The sequence below is a fragment of the Haematobia irritans genome, chromosome 5 (assembly GCF_050003625.1).
Source record: "Haematobia irritans isolate KBUSLIRL chromosome 5, ASM5000362v1, whole genome shotgun sequence".
NCBI classification, from domain to species: domain Eukaryota; kingdom Metazoa; phylum Arthropoda; class Insecta; order Diptera; family Muscidae; genus Haematobia; species Haematobia irritans.
Genome location: NC_134401.1, coordinates 143,228,861 through 143,255,805, shown reverse-complemented (window position 1 = coordinate 143,255,805; position 26,945 = coordinate 143,228,861).

The following is a 26,945-nucleotide window of genomic DNA, read 5'->3' as shown; positions in this document are numbered from 1 at the left end:
AAATATTATAACGTTTTCATAAATAAATAAAAAAAGAAAAAAAAAATTCAAAATTTTGATTTTTGGGAGGCTGTTACAAATTGAAGTCCGTTTGGCTCTAGGACGCTAATCGATCCAAAACTAATCTACCAAAATTTGAAGAAAATGTTGCCAACAAATTACCAAACAAATATTTTATTTTGCAAAATTTTATTTCCATAGAAAATATTGTTAAAAATTTTATTTCCATAGAAAATATTGCCTACATTTTTTTCCATAGAAAATATTGCACAAAATTTTATTACCATAGAAAATTTTGTCAAAATTGTATTTCAATAGAAAATTTTGTATCAATTTTATTTCTGTAGAATATTTTGTCAAAATTTTATTCCTATAGAAAATTTTGTCCTAATTGCAGAAGATTTCTGAAGTACCTCTTAGTTGGAGAGGAATATTTTTCAAAATCTACCAAACATCAAGATTTCTACCAAACAGTGATTTTTTACCATTTCTCAAAAATATTATTTCTATAGAAAATTTTGTCAAAATTGGAGGGGAATATTTTTCAAAATCTACCAAACAGTGATTTTTTACCATTTCTCAAAAATATTATTTCTATAGAAAATTTTGTCAAAATTTTATTTCTATATAAAATTTTATCAAAATTTTATTTTTATAGAAAATTTTATTTCTATACAAAATTTTCTCAAAATTTTATTTCTATAGAAAATATTGTCATAATTTTATTTCTATGGATTTTTTTTTTTTTAAATCTTATTTCTATAGAAATTTTTTTCCTAATTGCAGAAGATTTCTGAAGTACCTCTTAGTTCAAGGAATCAAACATCAAGAAAAAATCTACCATTTTTGGTAGAATTCTACCAACTATGGCAACCGTGGAGGGGGGTCATGAATTAAGATCCAGTTGGCGCAAGGACGTATATCTAAGAAGACATCTTAGGAGATATGGCCAAAATAATCACTGGTAGAAAAAAACGTATAATGAAGTTTTCTTTACGTGTATATACTTTTTAGGCACCAATTGGTTACTTCCATTTTTTTACTCTCTCGGTTTGCATCCACACATATTATATTTAAAAAATATTATATCCCACACCTAATATATAGCAAAATTTATTATAGAAAAATTGCTTAATGAGTTGAGCTCAGTTGTAATAAAAATCAAATTAAAACAAGTACATACGGCCGCAAGTTCGGCCAGGCCGAATCTTATGTACCCACCACCATGGATTGCGTAGAAACTTCTACGAAAGACTGTGATTTAGTCCATACATGGTATATATTAGACAAAAAAGTTATGTATAGTTAAGTCTACAAATAATTACGAATCGATATGGACTTTTTGAACGTAGAGAGCCAGAATTGAAATATGGGGGTCGCTTATATGGGGGCTGTATACAATTATGAACTTGATATGGACCAATTTTTGTGTGATTGGGGATCGATTTATCTGAGGGCCATATATAACTATAGACCGATATGGACCTAGTTAGGCATGGTTGTTAACGACCATATACTAGCACAATGTACCAAATTTCAACTCACTCGGATGAAATTTGCTCCTCCAAGAGGTTCCAAAACCAAATCTCGGGATCGGTTTATATGGGGCTATGTACGATTATGGAGTGATATGGACCACTTTTGGCATGGTTGTTAAATATATACTACCACCACGTACCAAATTTCAAGCAGATCGGATGAATTTTGCTTCTCCAAAAAGCACCGGAGGTCAAATCTGGGGATCGGTTTATATGGGAGCTATATATAATTATGGACTGATAGGAACCAATTCCTGCATGGTTGTTGGATACCATATACTAACATCACGTACCAAATTTCAACCGAATGGTAAGAATTTTGCTCTTCCAAGGGGCTCTGGAGGTCAAATCTGGGGATCGGTTTATATGGGGCCTATATATAATTATGGACCGATATCGACCAATTTTTGCATGGGAGTTTGAGGCCATATATTAACACCACATACCAAATTTCAACTGAATCAGATGAATTTTGGTCTTCCCAGAGGTTCCGGAGGTCAAATCTGGTGATCGGTTTATATGGGGGCTATATATAATTATGAACCGATGTGGACCAATCTTTGCATGGTTGTTATAAACCATATACTAACATCACGTACAAAATTTCAGCCGGATCGGATGAAATTTGCTTCTCTTAGCGGCCTCGCAAGCCAAATCGGGGGATCGGTTTATATGGGGGCTATATATAATTATGGACCGATGTCGACCAATTTTTGCATGGTTGTTAGAGACCATATACTAACACCATGTACCAAATTTCAGCCGGATCGGATGAAATTTGCTTCTCTTAGGGGCCTCGCAAGCCAAATTTTGGGGTCCGTTTATATGGGGGCTATACGTAAAAGTGGACCGATATGGCCCATTTGCAATACCATCCGACCTACATCAATAACAACTACTTGTGTCAAGTTTTAAGTCGATAGCTTGTTTCGTTCGGAAGTTAGCGTGATTTCAACAGACGGACGGACGGACGGACGGACATGCTCAGATCGACTCAGAATTTCACCACGACTCAGAATATATATACTTTATGGGGTCTTAGAGCAATATTTCGATGTGTTACAAACGGAATGACAAAGTTAATATACCCCCCATCCTATGGTGGTGGGTATAAAAAAAAAAACCTAATATGTTCTAACATATGTGTTGCAAACATGTTATGTTTGTTTATTAACATTATATACTTGCACTTATAAATAATGTGCTAAAAATTGTAATTCCAAAGATATAATTTTTACACTCAAACATATGTAGAAGCTCAAAGTTAACTTCAGGAGCGTACAGGAGCGTGGTTAAATTGTAAGGGCCGATGTTGAATGTGAATCACACCTAAACGTCAAGTTTTTTTCGGAATTTTATTTGACATTTCTCTATTTCAGACTTACTCAATTTGAACCATGGACACCGTGAATGGGCAGAATGGTTCCAAGAAATGGCACTGTTGCCATCAATTTTCGAAGAAAATCATCTTCAGTGATGAGGCACATTTTCACCTCAGTGGATTCGTCAATAAACAGAATTGCCGCATTTGGGCGAATGAGAATCCAAGAGTGATTGTCGAAAAACCAATGCTGCCAACAAAGAGTGACTGTTTGGTGCGGTTTATGGGCTGGCGGCATCATCGGACCGTATTTTTCCAAAATGAGGCCGGTCAGGCAGTTACTGTGAATGGTGTTCGCTATCGTGAGATGATAACGAATTTTCGAAATCGAAAATTTGGACCATCGGATGAAGGTGTGCCACCGAGATCGCGGCGCCCATTTGGCCGATATTTTGTTCCATACATAATTGAGTAATACCACTATATCATAATAAAATAAAATTACAATAATTTCCTAAATAGTTTGTGTTTATTCAAAATCAACAGCAGCCCTTGAAATTTTAACCACTCTTTATTTGATCCGTACGCTTAAAATCCACCTGAAATTATATATATTTTCAAGTAACCGGCTACGAAGAAGGGTTTTCAGAGAAAGTTAGATTATTAGGATATACACTTGTTTTATCTAGGATTGCTTTAGGGTAACAAATACTTGACTCCTCTTTTCCTACTAGTTGATGCGATTTAAATCTACACTTTCATTATACCATCCATCTTTTTATAAAAGACATAATTAAATTAAAATCCTTTAATAACAATATCAAAGACAAAATTATTCATTACAAATGTTTAAAATATAATTTAGATTTCAATTATTGTGTGTTTTTTGCTACAAATTTAATCGTAATTTAAAAGTAATTGGGTTTTTGTTTGTGACTTCCAGCAATTACAAGGCAATGATGGTAGGTCACTCACTCTATTATTACAATGCCATGCATGAAATGTATATCTTAACTAAGGCAAAAGTAAAACTAAACTGTGTAATTTAAATTTTGAACATTTTTATCTTAATTTCCATTCCATTCAGCCATTAGTTTTGTACGTTAGCTGTTATTAGGTTTTTAGCTTTTTTTCTGCATGACTGTTTTTGTGTTCTTTCATTCTCTTAATACCACATATATCACATAGTTTAAAAATGTTAACGGTATGCTATGGTTTTTTGTTGTACATCCAGTTTGGAGACCAGCATTTTACACTGAACGCCTATTGCTTGCTCCCCAAGATACCCTGCTACGCTCTCTCTCTCTCTCTCTCATACACTCCCTCTCTGGCACTCTCTTTAACAATGAAACTTTGCCTGGGTCACGCAGGTTAAGGTGTATATGGAGAAACGAGAAAAAAATGCAAGTTGAAACTCTAATTGAAATAAGTTTGAGTGCAAACATCCGGCTAAACGTAAATGCACTTAAAAGCTCTGAATTGCGTGAGCGCCAATAGTAAAAATGTTATTAAAAACCCGGAGGAATTACAACATGGCAAAGAAAAATTTACAGAAATTGTTAAAACAAATATTGTTACGTTACGCTGTTATTTCTAGCATATCTGAGCCGTCTTTTTTCCTGTTTTGCCTAGAATAAAGGAATAACAGAGGCCATTGTTTAATGGCTGCGATTGCTGGTTGGTTGTATATGCCAGGTATATTCATTACCTGAACTTTTTATGCTTGGAAGCGTTGAATAAATTTTTTCGAATACATATGAATTTATAGTATATGTATATAGTAGGTACCCAGCGGCGGAAATCGCTCCTCATAAGGCCTTTTAAAAGGCATTGATTTACAGACACAAGGCATTGAATTCCCATTACATATTCATTAATTTTTTACACAGGGTGTCATAGCCGACCAAGGGCTCCGACTTCAACTTACAACATAAGGGCTAATATAAGGTTATTATTTTAAGGCCTTTTAGGAATTGCCTCAAATAAGTTTTTTTTATAATGTGTGATAAAAAAAAGGCCTTTTATAATGTATACATCAAAAAGCTTTATGAAGCATATATAAATAGAGGCCTCTTAATAGGAGTTTAAAATAATGCAAATTTAATGCCTTTTTATGAAGGCTGTTTAAAAGGCCTTGTTTACATGCATATATAAATAAGAAACCCAAAATTCTTTTTATTTTTATGTATTCTTTTTATTTTATTTTGTACTATATAAAATTGTACTATAAACAAGTATATACGGCTGTAAGTTCGGCCAGGCCGAAGCTTATGTACCCTCCACCATGGATTGCGTACAAAACTTCTACTGAAGACTGTCATCCACAATCGAATTACTTGGGTTGCGGTAACTTTTGCCGATGACAAGGTATCTTAAAACTTCCTAATACCGAAATATATACCACGTAGTCCATACGTGGTATATACTAAACTTAAAATGGCCGATTAAATACGTATATAATTAAATTTGAATAGAAATAAAATTTTGACAAAATAAAATTTTGACAACATTAATTTTGACAACATTTTCTATAGAAATACGATTTTAACAAAATTTTCTATAGAAATAAAATTTGACAAAATTTTCTATAGAAATAAAATTTGACAAAATTTTCTATAGGAATAAAATTTCGACAAAATTTTCTATAGAAATAAAATTTTGCTAGATTATTTTTGCTCGAGTGGCAAGCATGATTATGAACCGATATGGATCAATTTTTGTGTGATGATCGGCTATATATAACTATAGACCGATATGGACCAATTTTGGCATGGTTATTAGCGGCCATATATTAACACCACGTTGCAAATTTCAAACGGATCGGATGAATTTTGCTCGCCCAAGTGGTTCCGGAGTTCAAATCTAGGGTTTATATAGGGGCTATATATAATTATGGACTGCTATGGACCAATTTTTGAATGGTTCTTAGAGACTGTATACTAATACCATGTACCAAATTTCAGCCGGATCGGATGAAATTTGCTCTTCTTAGAGGATCCGCAAACCAAATCTGGGAATCGGTTTATATAGGGGCTATATATAATTATGGACCGATATGGACCAATTTTTAAATGGTGATTAGAGACCACATACTAACACCACGTAACAAATTTCAACCGGATCGGATGAATTTTGCTCCTCTACGAGGCTCCGGAGTTCAAATCTAGGGATCGGTTTATATGGGGGCTATATATAATTATGGACCGATATGGACCAATTTTATAATTATGGACCGATATGGACCAATTTTTGCATGGTTGTTAGAGACCATATACTAATACCATGTGCCAAATTTCAGCCGTATCGGATGAAATCTGCTTCTCTTTGAGGCTCCGCAAGCCAAATCTGGGGATCGGTTTATATGGGGACTATACATAATTATGGACCGATGTGGACGAATTTTTGCATGCATATACTAACATCATGTGCTTCTCTTAGAGCAATCGCAAGCCAAATTTGGGGGTCCGTTTATATGGGGGCTATACGTAAAAGTGGACCGATATGGACCAATTTTTGCATGGTTGTTAGAGACCATATACTAACACCATGTACCAAATTTCAGCTGGATCGGATGAAATTTGCTTCTTTTAGAGCAATCGCAATCCGTCTATATCCGTTTATATGGGGGCTATACGTAAAAGTGGACCGATATGGCCCATTTGCAATACCATTCGACCTACATCGATAACAACTACTTGTGCCAAGTTTCAAGTCAGTAGCTTGTTTCGTTCGGAAGTTAGCGTGATTTCAACAGACGGTCGGACGGACGGACGGACATTCTCAGATCGACTCAGAATTTCATCACGACCTAGAATATATATACTTTATGGGTTCTTAGAGCAATATTTCGATGTGTTACAAACGGAATGACAAAGTTAATATACCCCCATCCTATGGTGGAGGGTATAAAAATAAATCACCTTCTTCATAGGAACTGATTTCGTATTGGACGTCTGATTTCCACATATTGAACAGAACATTGCTTTCATGGTAGAAGTTGCCGCTAAATAAATAAGTAAAATTATTATAAAATTATTATTATAATGTAATTAAATATAGTATATTAGTCAAAAAATATATACTTACCGCATATTTGATACTTCAGCTACTTAAAAAAAAAAAAACAAACACCGCGACTTGCTCCAACGAAATCACAAACCAGAATGAAGAATCACGTGTTGCAAATTTATTTTTATTCTTAACTTTCGGTTACTTATAAACTTACGGCATAAGGGGGCTTATCAAAGGTCTCTTAGATTAAAGAATTGCGCATATGAGAACATGACGTGTTTTTTTAAAGCCGTTATATTATTTGTGACTCGTTGTCGAAAAACTTATAAATTGGCTTACGGCATAAGTGTTTTTCAAAGGTCTCGTAAATTATAAGAGCTTGCTATGAGAATATGAGTTGCTTTTTAAAAATAGTTTTATTTTGCCTCGTTGCAAGAACAGATTGTAATTCATAATACCAAACAAGGCCTATTAGGAGTTCTTTAAAATGTGTCTGTAAACACATGTCCCAGATAAGCCATTTCAAAAGGCCTCGACAAGTATGCTATGCGAAAAGGGATAGCGATCTTAGTAAATAAAGAGCTTTTTTAAGGCCCGGTTTTTTCAATGAATGATGAATGAGTATCAACGTTTTTTGTAAAGAAGGAAGAGGTCTTACAAAAGGGATTATTTTATAAGAACTAATCGTATGAGTATTGCCTCTAAAAAAGGGCTCCGTGAATGCTTTAAATCGAAAGTGCTCTCGATTTACGCCGCTGGGTATATCTATGGGTGTGTGTGTGTCTGTGTGTTTGGGTAATAGGCAAACTCACCTTCCGCCTCCGTTTGCAGGAGATTGGGTGATTATGGTATTGAGTCTTATGTGTATTCGTTTATAGGGAAAAAAATAGTTTTGCATATGAATGTGCTATAGTAGGCTTCATTTAACGAAATTTTAATGCTAGCCTATTTTCAGGCATATTTAGGAATTGATGCAATTTATAACTCCCTCCCCTATGTTTGCCGTTTATGCAAATTGCTTTATTGTGAAAAATGTTCAACTGAATATATAAAAGAGGTATGAAAGTACTTTTGATTCAAGTCCCCCTAAAGTATACTATAGAAATGTAGTTGTTAGCAAGTCTATAGGATATACCTACTTCAAATATCGAATATGTAAATTTTGAATCGTCGTATAAAGCACTCTATAAAATATTAAATTATGCTATGCCAAGACATCACAATCCTCATCAAAATTCTTTTGTTCTTAATCCGGCCGTAAGGCTTATCATATCGTACAGGATGTTTCATTGTTATGGTATAGGTGAAACTTTATTATAAAAATATCCTTGTAATGTGGCGATTTATCCATCAAAGCTGTCAAAATTCTAACCACAATGTATTTGTTACATTTTGAAATTTTAAACCATTTACACAGGTTGTAATAAAGATACACATTGAAATGGGAAGGTATTCATAGGAAAGGATTTTCAATGAAATGTAGGAGTAAAATTTTCTACATAATATAGAAGAAAGCTTGACCGGTCCCAATAATATTTTCTTTTACTCTAAAATATAATGATGGACACTGGCACAGATACTGTAGCCTCAAATACTATCTACTACTATATAATCATTCGTTAGACCGATCCTTACAATATGTTTTCCTAGAGAATTGTGTCCTGTGTTGATTCCCATTAAAGGCCTCACCTCCGGCGCACAGAAGAAGCCCAGCTTCCCTTCCATAAGTTGTCATATTTGCTATTAATTTTGCAAATATACACAGAAATAGGAGGAAAAAGATCCGCAGTGATGTTATTTGTGCCTCTTGCGCCTTTCTTAGCCAGTACACCTGGCACTTCATTTCCTATTATGCCATTGTGTATAGGAACCCAGCACAGAGTTGCTGTTTAGTGAGAACCATAAAGACTCTTCGACAGCGGCTGACTACCTTCTAACTTCTTTTTGTATTGCCCAGGGGGTTTATTGCTGCCTGACTATCAAAGCAAATGCTAATATCGCTTTGGTCTTCCTTCGACGATCCGCTGTATTGACGACCTAATCCAGTCTGGAGTCTAATCCAATTTTGAGAGAGTCAATTTAGTCCGTAGAAAGTCTTTAGGTTAGGTTAGGTGGCAGCCCGATGTATCACTTAGATTATGAATAATCACTTAGATTATTCAGTCCATTGTGATACCATATTGGTGAAGTTCTCTCTTATCACTGATTGCTGCCCGATTCCATGTTAAGCTCAATGACAAGGGCATAGAAAATGCATTTCTCTAATATAAAGATTTTTTCCTTGTCCAAAAGTTGATAAACTTTTCAATGAGGTCGTATTGTCCCTATAATTAAGTGATTTGACTTAAAAATGGGCATCATAACATGAAAGAAAAACATTTTGGGCTAAGGTCAACTTGATTTTAATAATTCAGAATAATTCTTTAAAATTAATGAAATTGCCTTTAAATTTTTTGTCTTTTTGCATCTTCACTACAAAGCAAAAAATCGTTCAAATATAGGAGATGTTTTTCAACATTTTATTTTAAAGAAGTTTTTTACTTGAAATATAGCATAATTTCTATTGGAAGTCGTGTCTGAATTTGGAAAATAAAGTTGTCGTTAACTCGTTTTTAAAAGACTTTGATAGCATATGAAGAAAAAAGTAGGTAAAAATTTTTACTCCCACAAATCTTCTGATTCCCAGGGTCTTCTACTACTACTAGAAAAACTTATAAGAATAAGAAGGAAATAGACCTGATAAAATCAGAACGACAAAACGAGATAAACTTAGAGAACTATTCCACAGATTTAGTTATCAGCCAGTGTGATAGAGTGGTCGCAAATATTGAGTATGATCTCGAAATAAAGTTTTGACAAAATTTCCTAACGAAATAAAGTTTTGACAAAATTTTCTAATGAAATAAAATTTTGCCAAAATTTCCTATTGAAATAAAATTTTGACAAAATTGTCTATAGAAATAAAGTTTTGACAAATTTTCCTATAGAAATAAAATTTTGACAAAATTTTCCATAGAAATAAAATTTTGACAAAATTTTTTATAGAAATAAGATTATGAGAATATTTTCTATAGAAATAAAAAATTTTGAAAAAATTTTCTATAAGCATACATTTTTGACAAAATCTTCTATAGAAATACAATTTTGACAAAATTTTCTGTAGAAATAAAATTTTAACAAAATTTATCGCAGAAATACAATTTTGACCAAATTTTTCATACAATTAAAATAGAAATAGGCCTGATAAAAGCAGAACGACAAAACGAGATAAGCTTAGAGAACCATTCCACAGATTTAGTTATCAGCCAGTGTGATACTGTGGTCGCAAATTTTGAGTATGATCTCGAAATAAAGTTTTGACAAAATTTCCTAAAGAAATAAAGTTTTGATAAAATTTTCTATTGAAATAAAATGTTTACAACATTTTCTATTGAAATAAAATTTTGACAAAATTTGCTACAGAAATAAAATTTTGACAAAAGTTCCTACATTAATAAGATTTTATCAATATTTTCCATAGAAATAAGGTTTTGACAAAATTTTCCATAGAAATAAAATTTTGACAAAATTTTTTATAGAAATAAAATTTTGACGTAATTTTCTACAGAAATAAGATTATGAGAATATTTTCTATAGAAACAAAAAATTTTGACAAAATTTTTTTTAAACATACAATTTTGACAAAATTTTCCATAGACATACAGTTTTGACAAAATTTTCTATGGAAATACAATTTTGACAAAATTTTCTATAGAAATACAATTTTGACAAAAATTTCGGTAAAAATAAAATTTTGACAAAATTTATCGTAGAAATAAAATTTTGACAAAATTTGTCATACAATTAAAATAGAAATAGACCTGATAAAAGCAGAAAGACAAAACGAGATAAGCTTAGAGAACCATTCCACAGATTTAGTTATCAGCCAGTGTGATACTGTGGTCGCAAATTTTGAGAAATAAAGTTTTGACAAAATTTTCTATAGAAATAAGGTTTTGACAAAATTTTCCATAGAAATACAATTTTGACAAAATTTTTTATAGAAATAAAATTTTGACAAAATTTTCTATAGAAACACAATTTTGACAAAATTTTCTATAGAAATAAAATTTTGACAAAATTTTTCATACAATTAAAATTTTGACAAAATTTACCACAGAAATAAAATTTTAAGAAAATTTTCTATAGAAAAAAAGTTTAAGAAATTTTTCTATAGAAATAAAATTTTGACAAAATTTTCTATAGAAATAAGGTTTTGACAAAATTTTCCATATAAATAAAACTATGAGCACATTTTCTATAGAAATAAAATTTTGACAAAATTTTCTATAGAAATACAATTTTGACAAAATTTTCTATAGAAATAAAGTTTTGACAAAATTTTTCATACAATTAAAATTTTGACAAAATTTACCACAGAAATAACATTTTAAGAAAATTTTCTATAGAAAAAAATTTAAGAAAATTTTCTATAGAAATAAAATTTTTACAAAATTTTCTTGAGAAATAAAATTTTGACAAAATTTCCTATAGAAATAAAATTTTGACAAAATTTCCTATATTAATAAGATTTTATCAATATTTTCTATAGAAATAAGGTTTTGACAAATTTTTCCATAGAAATAAAATTTTGACAAAATTTTTTATAGAAATAAAATTTTGACAAAATTTTCTATAGAAATAAAATTTTGACAAAATTTTTCATACAATTAAAATTTTGACAAAATTTACCACAGATATAAAATTTTAAGAAAATTTTCTATAGAAAAAAATTTAAGAAAATTTTTTATAGAAATAAAATTATGACAAAATTATCTTTAGAAATAAAATTTTGACAAAATTTCCTATAGAAATAAAATTTTGACAAAATTTCCTATAGTAATAAGATTTTATCAATATTTTCTATAGAAATAAGGTTTTGATAAAATTTTCCATAGAAATAAAATTTTGACAAAATTTTCCATAGAAATAAGATTTTGACAAAATTTTCTATAGAAATACAATCTTGACAAAATTTTCTATAGAAATAAAATGTTAACAAAAATTACCACAGAAATAAAATTTTGACAAAATTTACCACAAAAAAATTTAAAAAAATTTTCTATAGAAAACAATTTAAGAAAATTTTCTATAGAAATAAAATTTTGAAAAAAATTTTCTATAGAAATAAAATGTTGAGAAGATTTTCTATTGAAATAAAATGTTGACAAAATTGTTTTTATAGAAATGAAAATTTTGGGAAAATTTTCTAAAGGAATAACATTTTGAAAAAATTTTCCATAGAAATAAAATTATGAGAACATTTTCAATAGAAGTCAAATTTTTACAAAATGAAATAAAATTTTTCTAAAATTTTCTACAGAAATAAAATTTTGAGAAAATTTTCTATAGAAATAAACTTTTTATAAAAGTTTCTGTAGAAATAAAGTTTTGACAAAATTTTCTATAGAAATAAAATTTTGTCAAAATTTTCTATAGAAATACAGTTTGGACAAAATTTTCGATAGAAACAAAATGTTGATAGTATTTTCTATACAAATAAAATGTTGACAGTATTTTCTATACAAGTTAAATATTGACAAAATTTGATATAGTAATAAAATTTTGCTAATTTTCGTGTTAGATCAGTTAGTTTTTTGTTGGAGTAGTAACTTTCCCATGATGAAATACAATTTTGAGAAAATTTTCCATAGAAATAAAATATGAGATAATTTTCTATAGCAATAAAATTTTGACAAAATTATCTGCAGAAGTTAAATTCTGACAAATTTTTCTAGAGAAATAAAATTTTGAGCAAATATTCTATTGAAATAAAATTTCCTATAGAAATAAGATTGTGACAAAATTTTCGATAAAAATACAATTTTGACAAAATTGTATGTAGTAGTAGAAATTTTGACAAAAATTTCTATAGAAATAAAATTTTGACAAAATTTTCTATAGAAATAAAGTTTTGACAACATTTTTTGTAGAAATAAAATGTTGACAAGTTTTCTGTAGTAATAAAATTTAGCCAAAACTTTCTATAAATTCAATATAAAATTATAATTATCGTATTAGATATATTTTAGTAGTTTAGTAAGTTCTATTTTTAGTAGGAGTAGTAACTTTCCCATGATGGTACAAGCTAAAATCCGTATAACATTTAAAATTCGACACATTTACAATTCAAGGTATATTTATGCACCCAAAAAATTGTTGCTAGTAGAGATCAAAATATAATAATAAAATATTTCATTCGAAGAATTTTTTTCGTAGATTTTTGGTAAAAATTTCTTCAAATTTTGGTAGGTATTTTTGGTATGAGTGGCAACCGTGTCCTCCAAACATCTGATTATCTGCCTTAGAATCCTGATCCCCAGGTAGTTTTGGTGTAATTCGTATGAAAAGGTGGGAAATTAGTTGCTAACATAACTTTTGTTTAAGAATTACGAAACCATTTGCCTTTCGTTTCTTCATATGATAACGGATGTTTACATACTACAGAGAAAAATCTTTGCCTACTTTATGGCGGTGTACAACACAATATTTCAAAATGTTAACTTAGGAGTTTGTTAACTGCGTCTTGGCCCTGGACTTCTTGCAATGTCGTACAAACGATCCTAAAAGGTAAATGGGTTGATCACATATGATCTTGTCCTTTAACTTTCATGATATCGTGGCCTGCTTGTTGAAACGGTTTATATCGTTAGTGGAGAGTATTTAAAAAATCGAAATATAAGTCTACAATTTCAATTAAGTCTCTTGGTTATCCTTCCCCATAACTGAAAACTTTATAAGCTTCCACCATTGTTGCACATCCTGAAAACTTCTAAAGTTTATAAACGTATGCATGTTAGGGAGATCAAATGAATGTTGTGGGTGGTGTAGACGGAGGGGATATGCATTTGTATGGTAATGAATTGTGAATTGAAATGAATATTTCTGATGGTGAATTGCACGCCATCCATGTTCAACCAAGTGTAATCATGGAATAATAACCATAAAAATGTTCATCTACATAAAGAGTTTTGGGTAAAGAACGGGCATAAAAATAAAATACCAAGCAACGAATGGCCAATAGAAATGAACTAAAGAAAAAGCAAAAAAAATAAGAAAAACTCTACAAACTAACATCTCTATATGAAACAATAGAAAATAGTTTGCCTATTTTATAAGCTAACGACTTAGAATGCATGCTAAAAATAGAGAAATATGAAGAATGTACATTTAAATTAAAAAATATTTTATTTTCATGTTTTAAGGGATGCCATATGAGATTTGGGGGGTAGAAAATTTTATACGTTTATAAAAATATAATAAAATAATCTATAAGAACAGATGGTTGGTATGGACATATGTAACATATGAAACGGGTAAATCGTAAGAGTCATGACTAAAACCAAAATGAAATAATGTGACTGTGCCTTACACTCATAAAAAATAAACTCTATATTTCACTAAAGCCGATTTAATTCTATTTTAGTTCAAGGAATTATAACGTTTTAAGAAATTTTCCATGACTTTAATAATTTTTTTTGGGTACGTTAGTTAAATTAACTAAAACAGAGGAAAAAATTATACACAAATGAAGCATAAAGATTAACTAAAATCGTGTCTCCGACAAAATATTTCAGAATTTCTTAAAATTTTTAGATGTTATTAATAATGCGCCCATCTTGAACTTCGTATGACACTAAAGACATTTTTGCAATTTTGAACTCCTTTTTTATATCCTCCACCATAGGATGGGGGGTATATTAACTTTGTCATTCCCTTTGTAACACATCGAAATATTGCTCTAAGACCCCATTAAGTATATATATATTCTGGGCTGTGGTGAAATTCTGAGTCGATCTAAGCATGTCCGTCCGCCCGTCCGTCCATCTGTTGAAATCACGCGAACTTCCGAACGAAACAAGCTATCGACTTGAAACTTGGCACAAGTAACATGTTGGCTGATAAGTCCCCGGTCTAACAAAGAAAAACACATTTTTTTATACCCTCCACCATAGGATGGGGGTATATTTACTTTGTCATTCCGTTTGTAACATATCGAAATATTGCTCTAAGACCCCATAAAGTATATATATTCTGGGTCGTGGTGAAATTCTGAGTCGATCTGAACATGTCCGTCCGTCCGTCCGTCTGTTGAAATCACGCTAACTTCCGAACGAAACAAGCTATCGACTTGAAACTTGGCACAAGTAGTCGTTATTGATGTAGGTCGGATGGTATTGCAAATGGGCTATATCGGTCCACTTTTATGTATAGCCCCCATATAAACGGACCCCACAATTTGGCTTGCGATTGCTCTAAGAGAAGCAAATCCGGCTGAAATTTGGTACGTGTTGTTAGTATATGGTCTCTAATAACCATGTAAAAATTGGTCCATATCGGTTCATAATTATATATAGCCCCCATATAAACCGATCACCAGATTTGATCTTCGGAGCCTCTTGGAAGACCAAAATTTATCTGATGCAGTTGAAATTTGGTACGTGATGTTAGTATATGGCCTTAAACACCCATGCAAAAATTGGTCGTTATCGGTCCATAATTATATATAGGCCCCATATAAACCGATCCCCAGGTTTGACCTCCAGGGCACCTTGGAAGAGCAAAATTCTTCCCATTCCCATGCAGGAATTGGTTCCTATGAGGCCGTAATAATATATAGCTCCCATATAAACCGATCCTCAGATTTGACCTCCGGTGCCTTGTGGAGAAGCAAAATTCATCCGATCTGGTTGAAATTTGGTACGTGGTGGTAGTATATGATATTTAACAACCATGTGAGTTGAAATTTGTGGATGACAGTCCTTCGTAGAAGTTTCTACGCAATCCATGGTGGAGGGTACATAAGATTCGGCCTGGCCGAACTTACGGCCGTATATACTTGTTTAATTAATATATACCACCTATGGACTTACTTACAATTTAGAAGACGGTGTTAGGAGGTTTTAAGATACCTTCACATCAGCAAGCGTTGCCGCAACTCAAGTAATTCGATTGTGGATGGAAGTGTTTAGAAGAAGTTTCTACGCAATCCATGGTGGAGGGTACATAAGCTTCGTCTTGGCCGAACTTACGACCGTATATACTTGTTTTACTGTATTGTTTTCAGTGGACACCTGTTTCTTCTAAGAGTGTAAAAAGAATATTTTCTATAGCAGATAAACCGATTTAATCACTGACATAAATGCGTCCAATTAATAATTTTTTGTTTGTAAAAAAAAGTGTGTAACGTTATTTTACCAATTTTATACCCTGCGCCACACTGTGGAACATGGCATAATAAGTTAGTGCATATGTTTGCAACACCTAGAAGGAGACGAGATAGACACAGGGTGTCTTTGGCAAAAATGCTCAGGGTGGGCTCCTGAGTCGATATAGCCATGTCCGTCTGTCCGTGAACACATTTTTGGAATCAAATCGACTTCAAATTTGTCACAAGTATGTATTTTGGCTCAGAATAGAACCCTGTTGATTTTGGAAGAAATCGGTTCAGATTTAGATATAGCCCCCATATATATCTTTCGCCCCGATATGCACTTATATGGCCCCAGAAGCCAGAGTTTTACCCTAATTTGCTTAGAATTTTGCACAAGAAGAACAATTAGTACTATAGTTAAGTGTGCTAAATTTTATTGAAATCGGTTCAGAGTTAGATATAGTTCCCGTATATATATCTTTCGCCCGATATGGACTAATATGGTCCTAAAAGCCAGAGTTTTGCCCCAATTTGGTTGAAAGTTTGCACAGGAAGTAGAATTAGCATTGTTGCTATGCGTGCCAAATTTGGTTGAAATCGGTTCAGATTTAGATATATCTCCCATATATAGCTTTCGCCCGATTTACACTCATATGATTACAGAGGCCCATTTTTTGCTCCGATTTACTTGAAATTTTGCACAGGGAGTAGAATTAGCATTGTAGCTATGCGTGCCAAATTTGGTTGAAATCGGTTCAGATTTAGATATAGCTCCCATATATATGTTTTTCTGATTTCGACAAAAATGGTCAAAATACCAACATTTTCCTTGTTAAATCGCCACTGCTTAGTCGAAAAGTTGTAAAAATGAATCTAATTTTCCTATACTTCTAATACATATATATCGGGCGATAAATCATAAATAAACTTTTTCGAAGTTTCCTTAAAATTGCTTCAGATTTAAACGTTTCCCATATTTTTTTACTAACATTGTGTTCCACCTAGTGCATTAGCCTACTTAAATTTTGAGTCTATAGATTTTGTAGAAGTCTATCAAATTCTTCCAGATCGAGTGATATTTAAATGTATATATTTGGGATAAACCTTTATATATAGCCTCCAACACATTTGACGGATGTGATATGGTATCGAAAATTTAGATCTACAAAGTGGTGCAGGGTATAATATAGTCGGCACCGCCCGACTTTAGACTTTCTTACTTGTTTTCAAATGGTAATGCTACTCCTGAATGGATATCCCTAAGCAATATAATCAAAATCTATAGGCAAGTTTAAGGTGCTTATGAACAACATGAATAGTACAAGAAATATTTCCAATCTTTTAAAAATGCATTGGCAATAAATTTAAATAAGAAATGAATACATGACCCCACATTTGCCACTTGTATCCCATCTACTACAGTGCTTGAAATTCAAAGCTTTCAAAATTCATAATTTCAATTAAAATCGAAGAGATTACGACGCATCGTTCGTTTGTTGATGTCTTCTAAATTCCATAAATTAATGTTAAAATATGGAAATTGAAAATGATTGTGAAATTAAGACTCCGGAAAGAGAAATACAATAGCTGTCTTTTCTTCAAGCATAATTGCTTTGGCATTGTCGTTTTTGTATGACACAACACAACCATTTGCATGAAAATACGCCTTCAATGGAATATTGTCTATGATGGAAGGTGGGTCATTGTTATTTCTATAACCGGTGTCACCATAACACAAAAAAAATCCTGACAAACCATTTTAATTAAATTGCGACACTTAAGGAGCTGTGACAACAAGACACCATTTTAATGCAGAGTTTTCTTTCTTCTCCCATTTTGTGTTGAAGTATTTGCTTAGGCTGGTATTTTCACCCCCGCGTTCCTCTACTTATTGTGCAAAGAAAACCCCTTTCCTTGGTGCGTAGTTTACTTTTGGTCATGATGTTTGCTTGGTTTGTTCTACGGCTATTGCCTTGGTCGTGTCATCTTAATGATGCTGACAACCAGGGAAAGCTAAACAAACAGATTTTCCATTTTTTTTTAACAATTCAATGACCATTTGTTGAAGTAGTAGTTGAAACGTTAAGTGACAAACAAAAAAAAACAATGATTTTACGAAGGAGGTGTGAAAAGTTTTCTCGGTTTTATACAAGCGAGTTTTCTTCAATTTTTATACCCTACATCATATTGAATATCCTTCGCTTCGCAGGAGCTGTATAATAAGATGAGGTTTGAAGAAACCAGGTTATGAGATCACCGCGTCCACCTTAAACACATACGTATTTTGAGGACATGCAATCTTTGGCCTAACGATTTTTTTTAGTGTACACTCTTTTCCCTCCTATTTTGAGTGGGACACAAGTTGGGTTAGGTTACACTACCCTCATTCCTTGAGAGAGGCTGTTGTATAGAAAGGTCAACTTTCTTACAAAAATCGCAGGTCTACTGAGCAGGGCTGTGGAGTCGCGCCGATTTTGCCCAAATCCGGCTACAGCATTTTTCATCAGCCTCGACTCCGTATATATAATATAACTAAATCTCATTTTAATACAAAATTTAATGCAAAAAAGATCTTAATTTCACACTCACTGAAAAAAAAACATACCCGGTTCCAAAGATTTTATCTTTACTTTAAAAAATTTGGTATTGATTCCGAGCCAAAGAAGCGGAGAATACAAGTAAGGATACTTTTAAGACACAATTCTCTTTTAAATTTGGGTTTTGTGTACTTGCTTCTAGGAAGCAAATTTTAAGTTTTCGTTTTTTCAGCATTTTTTTCATATGCTATCAAAGTCCTTTAAAAACGAGTTAACGACAACTTTATTTTCCAAATTCAGACTCGACTTCTAGTAGAAATTTTGCTATGTTTCAAGTAAAAAACCTCTTCAAAATGAAGTGTTGAAAAATATCTCATATTTTTGAACAATTGCTTGCTTTGAAGTCAAGATGCAAAAAGACAACAAATTTAAAGACAATTTCATTAATTTTAAAGATTTTTTCTGAATTATTAAAGTCAAGTTGACCTTATCCCAAAAATGTTTTCTTTCATGTTATGATACCCATTTTTAAGTCAAATCACTTAACTACAAGGACAATACGACTTCATTGAAAAGTTGATCGACTTTTGGACAAGGAAAAATACTTTATATTAGAGAAATGCGTCTTCTATGCTAAGCAAAATTCGCATTCGTATTTTAAAGAAATGAAATCTTTGAGCTCACGACAATATTTTTTCAGTGTTTGATGCAAATTGATCTCTATATTTCAAATTTAAGGCAATATGGGTCCTATGTTTAATAATTTAAATTATGATATAAATACCTATCACAATATTTAAAACTGACGCAATTTGGACAAAATTTTGTCAGACTTCTACAAAATCTCTAGAAATCGGCGACTGCCTTGGAGCGTAGCACAGTGTGTCGCGGGGTATATATATAGAAATAAAATTTTGACCAAATTTTCTATAGAAATAAAATTTTGACAAAAATTTCTATAGAAATGAAATTTTGACAAAATTTTCTATAGATAAAAAAATATTGACCAAATCCTCTATAGAAACAAAAATTTTAACAAAATTTTCTATAAAAATAAAATTTTTGACAAAATTTTTCATAGAAATAAAATTTTTACAAAATTGTCCATAGAAATAAAATATTGACAAGTAAAATTTTGATAAAATTTGCTATAGAAATAAAATTTTGACAAAATTTTCTATAGAAATAAAATTTTGACAAAATTTTCTATAGAAATAAAATTGTTACAAAATTTTCTATAGAAATCAAATTTTGAAAAAATTTTCTATAGAAATAAAATTTTTACAAAATTTTCTATAGAAATCAAATTTTGAAAAAATTTTCTATAGAAATAAAATTTTTACAAAATTTGGTATAGAAATAAAATATGGAGAACATTTTCTATAGAAATAAAATTTCCACAAAATTTTCTATAGAAGTATTTTGACAAAAATTTCTCTAAAAATAAAATTTTAACAAAATTTTCTGTAGAAATTAGATTTTGAAAAAAAATTCTATAGAAATAAAATATTGACAAAATTCACAAAAGTGAATTTATGATTTATCAGTCGATAGATATGTATTAGAGGTATAGGAAAATTTGAGTCATTTTTTTAAATTTTCAACTTAGCAGTGAGTATCAGTGAGCATCAGTAAGAAATCAAATTTGCTATAGAAATAAAATGTTGACACAATTTTCATTACAAACAAAATTTTGACAAAATTTTTTATAAAAATAAAATTTTAACAAAATTTTCTATAGAAATAAAATTTTGACAAAATTTTCTATAGAAATAAAATTTTGACAAAATTTTTTATAGAAATAAAATTTTGACAAAATTTTCTATAGAAATAAAATTTTGACAAAATTTTCTATAAAAATAAAATTGTGACAAAGTTTTCTATAGAAGCAAAAAATGTTAACAAAATTTTCTATAAAAATAAAATTTTTGACAAAATTTTCCATAGAAATAAAATTTTAACAAAATTTTCTATAGAAATAACATTTTTACAAAATTGTCCATAGAAATAAAATATTGACAAAATGTCCTCTAGAAATAAAATTTTGACAAAATTTTCTATAGAAATAAAATTTTGACAAAATTTTCTATAGAAATAAAATTGTGACAAAGTTTTCTATAGAAGCAAAAATGTTAACAAAATTTTCTATAAAAATAAAATTTTTGACAAAATTTTCCATAGAAATAAAATTTTAACAACATTTTCTATAGAAATAAAATTTTTACAAAATTGTCCATAGAAATAAAATATTGACAAAATGTTCTCTAGAAATAAAATTTTGACAAAATTTTTGATAGAAATAAAATTTTGATAAAATTTGCTATAGAAATACAACTTTAACAAAATTTTCTATAGAAATACAATTTTAACAAAATTTTCTATATAAATAAAATTTTGACAAAGTTTTCTATAAAAATAAAATTTTGACAAAATTTTCTATAGAAATAAAATATTGACAAAATTTTCTCTAAAAATAAAATTTTGACAAATTTTTCGATAAAAATAAAATTTTTACAACATTTTCTATAGAAATAAAATTTTGACAAAATTTTCTATAGAAATAAAATTTTGACAAAATTTTCTATAGAAATAAAATTTTGACAAAATTTTCTATAGAAATAAAATTTTGACAAAATTTTATATAGAAATAAAATTTTGACAAAATTTTCTATAGAAATAAAATTTTGACAAAAAATTCTATAGCAAAATTCTATAGAAAAAAAAAATTCTATAGAAATAAAATATTGACAAAATGTTCTATAGAAACAAAAATTTTAGCAACATTTTCTATTAAAATACAATTTTTGACAAAATTTTCCATAGAAATAAAATTTTAACAAAATTTTCTATAGAAATAAAATGTTGACAAAATTTTCTATAGAAATGAAATTTTGGCAAAATTTTCTATAGAAATAAAATTTTGACAAAATTTTCTATAGAAATAAAATTTTGACAAAATTTTCTATAAAAATAAAATTTTGACAAAATTTTCTATAGAAATAAAATTTTAACAAAATTTTCTATAGAAATAAAATTTTGACAAAATTTTCTACAGAAAAAAAATTTCTATAGCAATAAAATATTGACAAACTGTTCTATAGAAACAAAAATTTTAACAAAATTTTCTATTAAAATACAATTTTTGACAAAATTTTCCATACAAATAAAATTTTGACAAAATTTTCTATAAAAATAAAATTTTCTACAGAAAAAAATTTTGACAAAATTTTCTACAGAAAAAAATTTTGACAAAATTTTCTATAGAAATAAAATATTGACAAAATTTTCTCTAAAAATAAAATTTTGACAAAATTTTCTATAAAAATAAAATTTTGACAACATTTTCTATAGAAATAAAATTTTGACAAAATTTTATATAGAAATAAAATTTTGACAAAATTTTCTTTAGATATAAAATGTTGACAAAATCCTCTATAGAACAAAAATTTTATCAAAATTTTTCTAAAAATAAAATTTTTGACAAAATTTTCCATAGAAATAACATTTTAACAAAATTTTCTATAGTAATAAAATTAAAAAAAAAATCTATAGAAATAAAATTTTGACAAAATTTGCTATAGAAATAACATTTTGACAAAATTTTCCATAGAAATAAAATTTTAACAAAATTGTCAATATTTTTTTTGACAAAATTGGCTATAGAAATAAAATTTTAAGAAAATTTTGTATAAAAATAAAATTTTTGACAATATATTCCATAGAAATAAAATTTTAACAAAATTTTCTATAGAAATAAAATTTTGACAAAATTTGCTATAGAAATAAAATATTGACAAAATATTCTTTAGAAATAAAATTTTGACAAAATTTTCTATAGAAATAAAATTTTAACAAAATTTTCTATAAAAATAAAATTTTTGACAATATTTTCCATAAAAATAAAATTTTAACAAAATTTGTATAGAAAAATGGATCGATTCAGCCCATCTGCTAGTCTAGTATACATAAAATAATCTTCATAGTTGGAAGTTGCGTTTCATTTACAGTCGTACCGCCCATTGATCGAGTGAATAATACAATGGAATCTAATTTGCGTAAAATCTTATTTAGTTACAAAAATATGAAGTGTTTTAAAAAAATTAGTTTAGTCGGAGTCGAAAATATTTACGACTCCGACTCCAGCAAAATCTTCAGACTCCGACTTCACAGCCCTGTTACTGAGACTGTATTGCAAGAACTTGTCAGCTTTTTGAGTGTCTTGTGGATAATACTTTTTACTGCCCACGACTTTTTTCAATTTCCCAAATTTTTGATGCCACCTAAAAAAAGACCGTTTGAAATTGATAAAAAACAAAATGACACAAAATACTTAAGATGGAAAATGGTGTGACAACATCTTAAGAAAATATCCTTCAAGAATACTTCAATTATACAATTTAGTGGGAAAATGAACAAGAACATGGTGGTGCTTGACTAAAGCGACATCAACGTGAACAAAAAAAGCGCTCAACATGGAACATCATCTTTACAGCACAACACCACTAGACTTAGAAGACTCCTGGCCAGAGGCAAATTAATGTAACCAGGAATGAATGAATGAATAATAAACTGAAATCTCTGGTAGATGCTGGCGAAGATGGTGATGATGGTGTGCAAGTAGGCATAGAGGTAACACAGCCCACAATAAAATTGGGGATGTACCACTTAAACATGCTCCAAAAGGCACACCACGCACACCATATACCACCTTTTAAGAAAAAGCATTTAGCGGAAATTAGGATCTAAACGATTGTCAACAAACTTTTGAATGTCCTTACATTGGACGGAAGAAAAAAAACGGGGTAAGTTTCGTTGGCCTAATAAAAGAAGACTATGACAAATTAGAGAGAAAATGCATGATAGGTAGAACTCTACACTAAAAAATATAATATGGGCATTGAATTATATAAAATTTTTATATATTGAATAAATTAATATAAACAATTAAGGTAAATTTAATAAACTTAAGTTAAATTAACTTAGGTGCTCCGAAAAAAATTGAACCCACCAGGAAAGAAGTTTTAGTTAATTCTTGGCAAATTAGATTAATTTTAGAAAATTTTAACTAAACTGCATTACAAACGCAGATGTCACCCCGATGTTTTTCGACAAATTCAGGAAAACTTAATAGACATAATTATTATTTTTCACAAATAAAAAAAAATTCGTAGTCTTAAGGAAAAAATTGAGGTTCAAAATTGCAAAAATGTTCTTAGTTCTAATTCAAGAAGGGCGCATTATTGCTAAAATTTAAAAATTTTAAGAAATTCTGAACTATTTTGTGGGTGACATGAATTTAGTTAATCTTTATGCTTCTTTTATAATTTTTTTTTGTTTTGTATAATTTTTCCCTCTGTTTTAGTTAATTTAACTAACTTACGCAAAAAAAGTCATGAAAACTTTCTTAAAACGTAATAATTCCATGAACTATGTTAAAAGTGAATAAAATCGGCTTTAATGAAATATGGGGTTCACTTTGTTTTTAGTTTGATGTTCAGTTTCTCTAAGTGTATCGATTTTAAACATTTCACCCCATCTTTGCCTCAAAGGTAACTGATTAGTATTGTTAGACAAAACGTCTTGTAATAAAGGCCAGAGATTAAAAATCGTTTCGCTTAGTTGCCTTTTGAAAATAAATGGAGCATTTGTCCATAGGCATGTAACAAAAGCGAATATAAATTTTTAGTTCTGCAAAGGGTTCATGGGGAATATTTAATGTTGACAAAAGGCAAATTTAAAGGAGATGGAGACAATATTCATATCCGTAACGAATTAACATTTAATCAAATAATAAAAACGATTTTAAATAAATTGTGACACAATACCACAGGGATCTTATACGAGATTCTGTGAATCGGATGGCATGACGTTAAGGCCAAATATATTATGTTAAACATTAAATGAAGCATATATTTAATAAAGACATGGAACAAGGATATTAGTCGCATGCTTTTTTTAGCATTTATGGGAAATCTATTTTTGTTATAACTGAAGGATTTAAACGCGTAAAAGTGAAAGGTATTAGAAACTTTATTTTAGGCATGCTGGTAAGCTTATACGTCCTAAGTGACATGCCGGCTTAGAAAATTATTTGCCTCTCAGTAATCCTGAAATCTGGAGCAGTTTGCCATAATATAAAATGTTGGTGATTTATTATTTTCGAGCTGAAGCTATTATAGCCTCCACAGAAAAATTGCTATAAGCGGGACTTGTAGTGGGCATTAATTTGAATATTGAACATGAACTTCAAGTTTACGACAGGGTTGTAAATAATATTTACAAAATTAATTAACTTTGTCATTCCGTTTGTAACACATCGAAATATTGCTTTAAGACCCCATAAAGTATACATATTCTGGGTCGTGGTGAAATTCTGAGTCGATCTAAGCATGCCCGCCCGTCCGTCTGTTCAAATCACGATAACTTCCGAACGAAACAAGCTATCGACTTGAAATTTGGCATAAGATGTAGGTCGGATGGCATTGCAAATGTGCCATATTGGACCACTTATATGTATAGCCCCCATATAAACCGATGCCCAGATTTGTTCTCCGGACCCTCTTGGAGGAGCAAAATTCATCCGATCCGATTGAAACTTGGTACGTGGTGTTAGTATGTGGTCTCTAATAATCATGCAAAAATTGGTTTATACCGGTCCATAATTATACATAGCCCCCATATAAACCGATCCCCAGATTTGACCTCCGGAGCCTCTTGGAGTAGCACAATGCATCCGTTCCGATTGAAACTAGGTACGTGGTGTTAGCATATGGTCTCTAACAACCATAAAAAAAATTGGTCCATATCGGTTCATAATAGATCCTATTTAACCGATCCCCAGATTTGGCTTCCGGAGCCTCTTGGAGGAGGAGCAAAATTCTTCCGACCCGGTTGAAATTTGGTACGTGGTGTAAGTATATGGTCTCTAATAATCATGCAAAAATTGGTTTTTATCGGTCCATAATTATATATAGCCTCCATATAAACCGGTCCACAGATTAGACCTCCGGAGCCTTTTGGAGAGTAAAAATTCATGCGATCCGCTTGTAATTTGGTACGTGGTATTAGTCCATATCGGTCTATAGTTATAAAGGGTGATTTGTTAAGAGCTTGATAACTTTTTTTTAAAAAAAAACGCATAAAATTTGCAAAATCTCATCGGTTCTTTATTTGAAACGTTAGATTGGTCCATGACATTTACTTTTTGAAGATAATTTCATTTAAATGTTGACCGCGGCTGCGTCTTAGGTGGTCCATTCGGAAAGTCCAATTTTGGGCAACTTTTTCGAGCATTTCGGCCGGAATAGCCCGAATTTCTTCGGAAATGTTGTCTTCCAAAGCTGGAATAGTTGCTGGCTTATTTCTGTAGACTTTAGACTTGACGTAGCCCCACAAAAAATAGTCTAAAGGCGTCAAATCGCATGATCTTGGTGGCCAACTTACCGGTCCATTTCTTGAGATGAATTGTTCTCCGAAGTTTTCCCTCAAAATGGCCATAGAATCGCGAGCTGTGTGGCATGTAGCGCCATCTTGTTGAAACCACATGTCAACCAAGTTCAGTTCTTCCATTTTTGGCAACAAAAAGTTTGTTAGCATCGAACGATAGCGATCGCCATTCACCGTAACGTTGCGTCCAACAGCATCTTTGAAAAAATACGGTCCAATGATTCCACCAGCGTACAAACCACACCAAACAGTGCATTTTTCGGGATGCATGGGCAGTTCTTGAACGGCTTCTGGTTGCTCTTCACTCCAAATGCGGCAATTTTGCTTATTTACGTAGCCATTCAACCAGAAATGAGCCTCATCGCTGAACAAAATTTGTCGATAAAAAAGCGGATTTTCTGCCACTGATTTTGGTAATAAAATTCAATGATTTGCAAGCGTTGCTCGTTAGTAAGTCTATTCATGATGAAATGTCAAAGCATACTGAGCATCTTTCTCTTTGACACCATGTCTGAAATCCCACGTGATCTGTCAAATACTAATGCATGAAAATCCTAACCTCAAAAGAATCACCCTTTATATAGTTACCATATAAACCGATCCCCAAATTTGGTTTTTGAGCCTCATGGGGGAGCAAATTTCGCCCGATTCAGTTGAAATTTGTCACATTGTGCTGGTAAGTATATACTAATTGCTAGTATATATCCGCTAAGAACCATACCAAACGAGGTCCATATCGGTCTGTAGTTATATATAGCCCTCAGATAAACGGACCTCCAATCACAGAAAAATTGGTCCATGGCGCCAAAAATATTGTAATGTCAACATTTTATTTCTATAAAAAATTTTGTCAAAATTTTATTTCAATAGAAAATTTTGCCAAAATTTTATTTCTATAG